An 8330-nucleotide genomic window follows, 5' to 3' on the forward strand; every position below is an offset into this window, starting at 1 on the left:
CCCTTCTCCCTCTTGCAGGGGAGCCCACTCTGGTGGGTGAAGGGGGGACAAAACGGTGTGTTAGAAGAAATCCCGAGCCCTGCCACCCCTTCCCAAACTCCAGCCTGCCAGACTGGAAGGAGGGCGATGAAAGTCAGACTCTCTCCTCCCCATCTTCTTTTTAACCCTTTCTCTCCCTCTCCAAAAAAGGTGCCGTGAAAAGGACACAGGGAAAGGACTCAGCCCGAGGTGACCAGGGATTCTTGTCCCCGCCCCCCTACCTCCATCGGATTTATTTTTAATTAAAGAAAAAAAACTTATTTAAGAAAGAAAAGAGGGCTGGGGATGTGGCTCAAGCGGTAGCGCGCTCGCCTCGCATGCGTGCAGCCCAGGTTCGATCCTCAGCACCACATACCAACAAAGATGTTGTGTCTGCCGAGAGCTAAAATATCAATATTAAAAATTCTCTCTCTCTCTCTCCTCTCTCACTCTCTCTTTAAAAAAAAATGAAAAAAGAAAGAAAAGAAAGCATAAGTTTAGTAGTAAAGACCATGAGTGTGGCGACACACACAGACACACTATACACACACACACACACACACACACACACACACCGCTACTCACCCAGCAATTCAAATTGAGGTGCCAACCGCCCAACTGCTGCAAGAGAGAGACCCCGGAGGCCACTGTGCCCCCCTTGCCACTCAAATCCTCCATCCCCACTAGAACTGCATCCCTGGGGTACATAACAGCTCGGGTTTCCTTCTCTCCACCTCTGAAAAAACTTTCCCTGTACCTTCACGATGGGCCTGGGCCAGCTTTTTTTTTTTTTTCCTCCCTCCTGGCTTTTCTCACTTTTCTTTCTCCTCCCGGCTTCCCCTCCTTTTATACCGCTCACTGAAAGAGCTGGAAAAAAAAACATCTTAAAAGATGGAGAAGGCTCCATATTTCTGTCCAGATACACTCAAAATGCTCCAAGTTCTCCACTCATGTTGCCTATAATTACTTTGCTAACTCTTCCCCCTGCATACCCATCCCTAAGAAATTTTTAAAATTTAAAAAACTACCAATAATCTAACTCAACTGGTTGCAGATTAAAAAAGAAAAAATTTAAACTCCTTCTAGTTCCTAATCTTTAATAGGGCAGAATCCATGAAGGAAGGGGGAAGGCCCATTTTCCCCAGCCAGCTCAGGGCACCTAAGAAAAGTCCCCCTCCCTCACCCGTTACCTTGGGCAGCAGGGACAAAGCTGCCACTAAGATTAGCAAAGAAATTACGGTCAGCCATGAGGGAAATGATCAACCGGATGCAGTAGGCAGGCACTTTATCTGCAAGATTGTCAAATCCCTCATAACAAATTTCTTAGGGAAAGGGCTGCGATGGGAGAGGGGGAGGGAGGAGGAAAGTATATTTTCTTGTCACAGTGACACGGAAGTGACACTTTGCAGGGCCTCGCCTGCAACTCGTAAGCACCCTCTCTTCCTTCCAGAGTCAGAGATTCTGCCTGAAAGGTTTTTAACTGACCTCCCTGGAAGCAGGAGCGACCAGGCTTCATGCGCTCACTGGCATTGCGAGAGTCGGACCTTTGACCAACTCCTTTCTTGGCTGATGAGTTTTGTGAGCTGTCCCCAGAAAGAGCAGGAAGAGGAGAAGGAGGAGGAAGAGGAAAGCAGAGGGGAAGAAGGGAGGAGAGAGGAGGGGGAGGCAAAGGCAGAGATAGGGACACGTGGGGGAATCCCATAAACCCAACTTACTTTTCCTGGGGCTCTCATAGGATCCAGGGCTGGGTACATTCGTGTGGGTTTAACTTAATTTGAGTTGAGACCCTGAGACATCACAGGCCTGAAATCGTCTTTTACATGCAGCGAGGGGGGGTGGGCGGGAGGCTGCTGCTCAAGGAGGGGTTAAGCCAGAGAGCAGAAGTCCCGAGGACAAAACTCATCCACAATTCCTTTCTGGTCTTTTCCCACCCCAAGAGTTAAGTCATTTCACCCACTTCAAAAACCAAAGGCGACAGCTCCAATTTACACGCAGGTAAGAAGACATCTTACACCTGTCCTACCGGAAACAAGACCAGTGGCCAAAACTTGGTTTCTCTGGTGGCAGGACACCTAACATAAAGGAGGTGGTTTTAATTTACTGCACTGATTGCCGACCGTTCATCTCCAACCCCACAGGACTGTTTATGACGTAGATCTTTAAGCGATGTTAATACATGGGCCAAGTTAATAACCCCTGTCCCCCCCCCCAAAAAAAAAAAACCTAACAACAAAAACAAGGGCTGGAAGGGCTTACACATCACAAAAAAAGTAAGAATTCTTGATTTTCTTTTTTAAAATACTGCTCCATGGCCCCTCTTTCTGGACTTATCTGGCCTTCCTGTGTAAGTGTCAGGCAGCAATCTTTAAGGCCCTTAATACCAAAACAAAACCCTGCCATTTCCCTTTACATGACGCTAACAAAAGCAATGAGCCTCCAGTTTGACAAGTAAAAAGCCCCAGCCACACAGCCCCCTAATTGCCTTCCCTCCCTCTATTCACATAGACCACCACACTGCTGGCAGCTGCCTTTGTCGCACATGCAGTTTCTTAAGTAAACTGCAAGTTCTCTGCCTGCTGATGGACAGCTCCCAATCACAGCAGCAACACTCAGCAAAGTGCTGCAAACATGACGGGCAACTTTGACTAGGAATTTATTTTCTGGCTTTTTCAAAAGACAAGGAAAAAATGGAAACAGCAAGAAGAGCCAACACATTCCAGACAGACCTCCTCCTCCTCCTCCTCCTCCTCCTCCTCCTTAAAAGGAAAAGGGAAACCTCTTGAGTTTCTTCAAATTAAAGACTGGAAAGACACTCTTTCCAGAAATATGCTGTCCCATCACACTGTCCTGAATTCATCCTCAGAGCACCCCAATTTGTTGGCACCCACATGCAGTGCCTTGAACATTGCTATAAAGAAATGGAGCACAGCAAAGTTCTGTGGAATTAACAAGGGGAAAAACCCTAACCCTCCCCCCAAAAAAACACCTGAGAGTCATTTCTTTTAGCACGAAATTATGATCATGTGGAAGGGGAACTGGAGTGCTATTTACAACCTCCTGTTTTTCTTCACAGTATCAGCGAAGTTTTGTTTTTTTAAATAAAGAGGTTTGAGATGACTGGAAGGGGAAACAGGTCTTGGAAGACTCTATAAACATGAAAAGGAGAAAAATGCAGACACTTCATGACAATATTTGGGGTTGGGGGGAGGGGAGCCAGAAGGGTGGAGCTCTGTGATTTTTAACTCAGCGAACGGAAAGCATCCAAGTGCCCCCCACCCCCGTGCGTGTAGATATTCCCTTCCAAGTTAGACAATAATCATCATAAAACATGTTGCACGGGGGTAAGAAAGTACGGAATAAACGGTATTGTCCATTTCTTTTATCCCTTTTTCTCTTTTTTTTTTTAAAGGACCTTAAAAAAAAAAAGCCTCCATCCATCAGGCACCTTACCAGTCAAGGGACATCAATCTTAAAGTTACTGCGAAGTGACAGCGGACGTTGCACGGGCTGCGCGCAGAGCATGCGAGGGCGCGGAGGGCTGCGCAGCGCTGGTGGCAGCAGGCCGGCCACCGCTGCGCACCTGCACAGCCCGCGGGCGCCGCTTACCATCTAGAACGGGTCGCCGCGCTCCCCTTCCCGCCGCCGGCTCGGGGGCATGCTGCCGCGCCGAGGGCCAACGAGCCGCGCCGGCCGCGGGCTCCACTGGAGGGCAGCACCCGCCCTGCAGCCCGCGCCGCCGCCGCCGCCGCCGCAGCCGCGCGCCCGCAGCACAGGGGAGCAGCACACACCAGCAGCGCCGCCAGACAAGATGCTCACGCACAGTTCCATTCACAGAATTATCTCGCTTGACGGGGAAGCGCACAATAACCGGGATCTCCCCGTTTCCACAACAATCCATCCCCCCAAAAAAGGGAGGGGGCGTTAAAAAAAAAAGGCAGGGCTTTCTTACTCTTCTCTTTTTCCCCCCAACCCGGCATTCAATCAAAAGAACAAAGCCTGATATTTTGTTTGCCGATTTGGCAAACATAAAGGCAATTTCAATAGTCCAAAGGAGTTCACCTAAGTTGGTGAAAGTAATGCTTTGCAGTTCTCCAGCGAAATTAAGCTTTAATAGCTATCTGATGCCATTCAGAGAAAGAAGGGGAGGAAACTGGCTGAATTTAGATAAAGTTAGAGGACCACTTCACTCGGAAGAAGTTTTTTTACCAGCCGAAAGTAGCCTCTAAATTCTTGACAACATCCAGAGCTTAATTATCTTCTGAATTCTTGTTTGGGGAGGGCGGGGGGATACAAAAACCAAAATAGACCATTAAAAACACCCATATGTCAGAGAATTCAGAACAATTTACTGTATAACATTTTCTCATGACTAACTTTAAAAAAAAAAAAAACCCTACCAAAACTTGTGGATGTGTTCCTTTAAAGCAAATGGTCCTAACACATATTAAACCACCACTGCACGTCTTCTAAGCATAGTAGGAAAAAATGACTATTGATCTTCAAATAGCGATAATTGAAAAGATCAAAAAGATTAAACAAAATCAAGAATGTGCTGACTTACCATGCTATGCTTTTTTGTTGCAACTTTGTAGAAATTTCACTCAAAGAAACTGCATCAGAGGTGTCAAATTTTTTAGCGGACTGTGATCGTATTATTTCCGCAGCCCTGCCTTCCAATGCTTCAGAACTTTTTCCCCTTTCTCTTTTTTGTTTGTGGTACCTAGCTTTTTGCTATAGACTTTAAAAGCCTTCAGCTCAGCAAACCAGCACAAATTATCTTGCCACCTTGCGCAGCTCTGATGCTTTGGCCGCTAACTTTGGAAGGCCCTTTACTACTGCATCAAAATTAGCATTGTCAAAGCAGTTAATGAATATTAATATTGTATTTGTCATTGGAGCCGGTCCGTTGCTGAACTCCAAGTCATCCATCAGGGACAAGATTAAGAACACAATTATTTCTGACTTACAGGGACCAAATCTGCTAGAATTTTTTTTTAAACAATTCGGGGGGGAAAAACCCACAATATCATCATCTTAAGGTGTCTCCCAAGAGACTGGGAACCAGATTAATACGCTTTTAATGAAGTAGAGATCATTATGTATGAAGGGGAAAAAAAAAGAAAAGAAAAGATGTACTATTCAAGCTATTTAGTTATGGTGGTGGCTAGAAATTTTTTAAAAAATGCAGACGGCATATCTTTTTCGACAGCTGTCCAGATTTTATTCATACTGTTTCTAAAGAAAAAGACGACTTTTTCCCCCCTCCCTGAAATCTTTTCCTTTTTAAAAAAAGAACAGAGAACGAGCGATTCGTCCCATCTGGGATAATTTTCCATGTCTTCACTTTTACTGTGGCGGCTCAGCAAAGACAGCAAGGTAAATAATTCCTACACAAATTTGACAAGAAACACCTTCATCAGCTCGGCTCCTTCCACCCTTATTCCCCAGGTTCCAAGCACTGTCTCTCTCACTTTATTCAGAATGAACCATTACATTTACTGAAACTCTTAAGTTCCCTTTCACAGTGACATCTTTCTGTCATCAACACACAGGAAACAACACAACTCAACGAAAGCCCCTCTTGCACATGCCGCAGATCCTGAAATGACATTAAGAGACAGTGCCCAGTACCCTCCAAAGGAGCCGACGCTATCCAAGTTAGGGTGCCGCAGAGCGGAAATGGACGTTTTTCTCAGGAATTAAACCAACCAACAGCAGCTTAATGAACAATCAGCCCAGAAGCAGAAAATGATTTACGAGATGACTACAGTAGAAGACTTTCTCTACACAGGCAAAAGACTAATTAAAAAGGTTTAAGTTTAAAAACTTGCAGCTTACCTGGCATAACCAACTTACATGAATACACCCAAATCATTTCAACATCTCTATCTGCCATGCAGAGTGACATCATGTATAACTATAATATACATATAGACACACAGATACAAATATAGAGCGATTTCTTAGGCATTTTAGGAATAGCGTGCTTCATTGGCTTGCTCCATATAAATTGTCTTCGAGACGATATTTCCACCCCCCCTTTTCGTATTTTAAATGTGGTAAAAGGGATAAAATGACAGATGTGACGGTTAATCTACCCAATGAATCGCGGGGGTCTAGGTAAAGCTGAAATGGCCACTGAGCTAATCTTCAACACCCACTGACCACCCCACCAGCCCTCTAATACCATTATCAACCCTTAGATGAACATTCTAAATTAGAGTTTTGTTCGAAAAGGGTGTGAATCTGACCTTCGATGCTGGGAGGCCTGTGCTGTACATACAGATGGCAAAGTTCTTATTAAAAAATTTTAAAGGTTTCTACTTTCTTGTGATTTGCATCTTTGAACTCTGTATCTTTACAACCTCCTCTTACACCAAAAAAAGGCACCCTCCCAAACCCCCTCCTGCAACAGCCACTGATGTCATCTACCACACACCCACAATGTTTATACTTATCCCGAAGAAAGACCAAAGAAAAACCACTGAAAACAAAGAAAAATCCCAAACACACATACAAACATGCCACCTTGTCCCCAACTTGTCTTCTTCTCTCTTTCAATTTACCAGTAACTTGCCCACTGGTTTCTTTATGTCCAACAAGTCTTTGGAACAGATCATAAAAATGTATCACTTTCTAAGTGGGGAGATGAGAGAGAAAATCTTACAGGGGAATGGAGATGGAGCGCAATAAAGAATCCCATCTGTTTGCACACACACACACCGAGTTATGCTCTAACGACCAGGAATTGGGGACTAAGACTTCCTTGGATCAAAATGGACTGGTAACAAATTAGCATTGTCCAGGTATTATAAACTTGAAAGAGAGATTCCCACTTTTTAAACAAATCAACTTCATTCTCATAATGTAATAAGCAGAAGTTCAAAGCGCCCTTCAAAATACCCAGACTTTTTACTCTTCCCATCATCCCATGAAACCTACAAATGGTCCTTATGCAGGAAAACAGGGAGTCCTTATGCCTCTTTATTTCACAAAGGCCTGGGCATGCATTTCCCCCATAACCTGTTTATACCAAACTGAGATACATGCAAACACATACACATGTATATTAACTAAAGATTCTTCAAGCACGGACTAGCTTCCAGATAGCCTGAGATGTCTAAATTAAGGACCCCGTGCATTAGCAATCCACGGCTTCCCCATTCCTAGCCAGAGCCTGCCTTTCCAGGGCCATGCACATATCCTTAATCTGCATCTTTGTGCGCTCTATACCAGAGTTGCTAATAGGCAGCTTTCTCTGCCTCTCTCTCGGCTTCCCCAGCACGACCACATCAGCACTAGTATCAAATTAACTCTCCGACTTTGAAACTTATTGATCTGCTATTAAGACACCAGTGAACTTGATGAAATGAGTGCTGTAGGTGCAGTCATGACTTCAAAGTCTAGCACAGCCACATAAAGCAAGCGCCTTTGATCCTAACTCCGATCTACTGAGGGTTTAAAGCCCAGTTCTCCCTAAGCTGCCCTTCACTCTCGTCATGTCTGATGTCTCACTAACTAGCGACTTGATAATGTTAATAATGCAAATTTTACAAATGATTTTTACAATGGCAAAATTAATGATATGAACTGATGTTTCTTGCAACAGGGGTTTCTGCTCTTCTCTCCCCTATACCATAACAAATGAAGCAACTGTGGTGGCTCAGGAGGATACCAGGTCCAGGTAATTCCCGACAAGAATCTACTACTGCCTTCTCTTACCCTTCCACTGTGCACCTAAATCTAGAGTCATTTCTAGAAATGTGGCTAATGATCCTCACAACTTTTATTCCTATAATTCTCACTTCCTAGTAAATAACTACAGTTGAACAGAAGCAGCCTCTTTTTGATGTGTGGTTTCTGTGTTTATGTCATAGTCAGTATAAAATCTTTTCTTGTGTGTAGAATTTCCTCTTGACAGTCACAAACCTGTAATAACGTTGTAGGATTTTTGTGCCCCCTGTTACTTTTTTTCAATTAGGAATTATCCAAAGTGGTATTCAGACAAGAATCTGATTCTGTGGCATGGCACGTTTAAATACACATATCCTCTCTTGATCTGCCTCAACAAAACTTTTAATCCAAAGCCAAATTTCCTATCACCAAGGAATATGTGTGTAAATGTAGATTACACTTACAAATTTCTTCAGTAAATATTTTGAATCATAGATATTAAAAATAGGTTTCAAGTTTGGATTCTCTCTAAACAGAAAAGAGAAACCACAGTAATCAGTTTCATCAAGAAGTTTGGATTTACATAATATAAAAAGATGTCATGTTCTAGGTTGGAAAAAAAAAAATCTCATGTGTAA

Source organism: Spermophilus citellus (assembly GCF_964194105.1).
Source record: "Spermophilus citellus genome assembly, chromosome: 10".
Classification (NCBI taxonomy): Eukaryota; Metazoa; Chordata; class Mammalia; order Rodentia; family Sciuridae; genus Spermophilus; species Spermophilus citellus.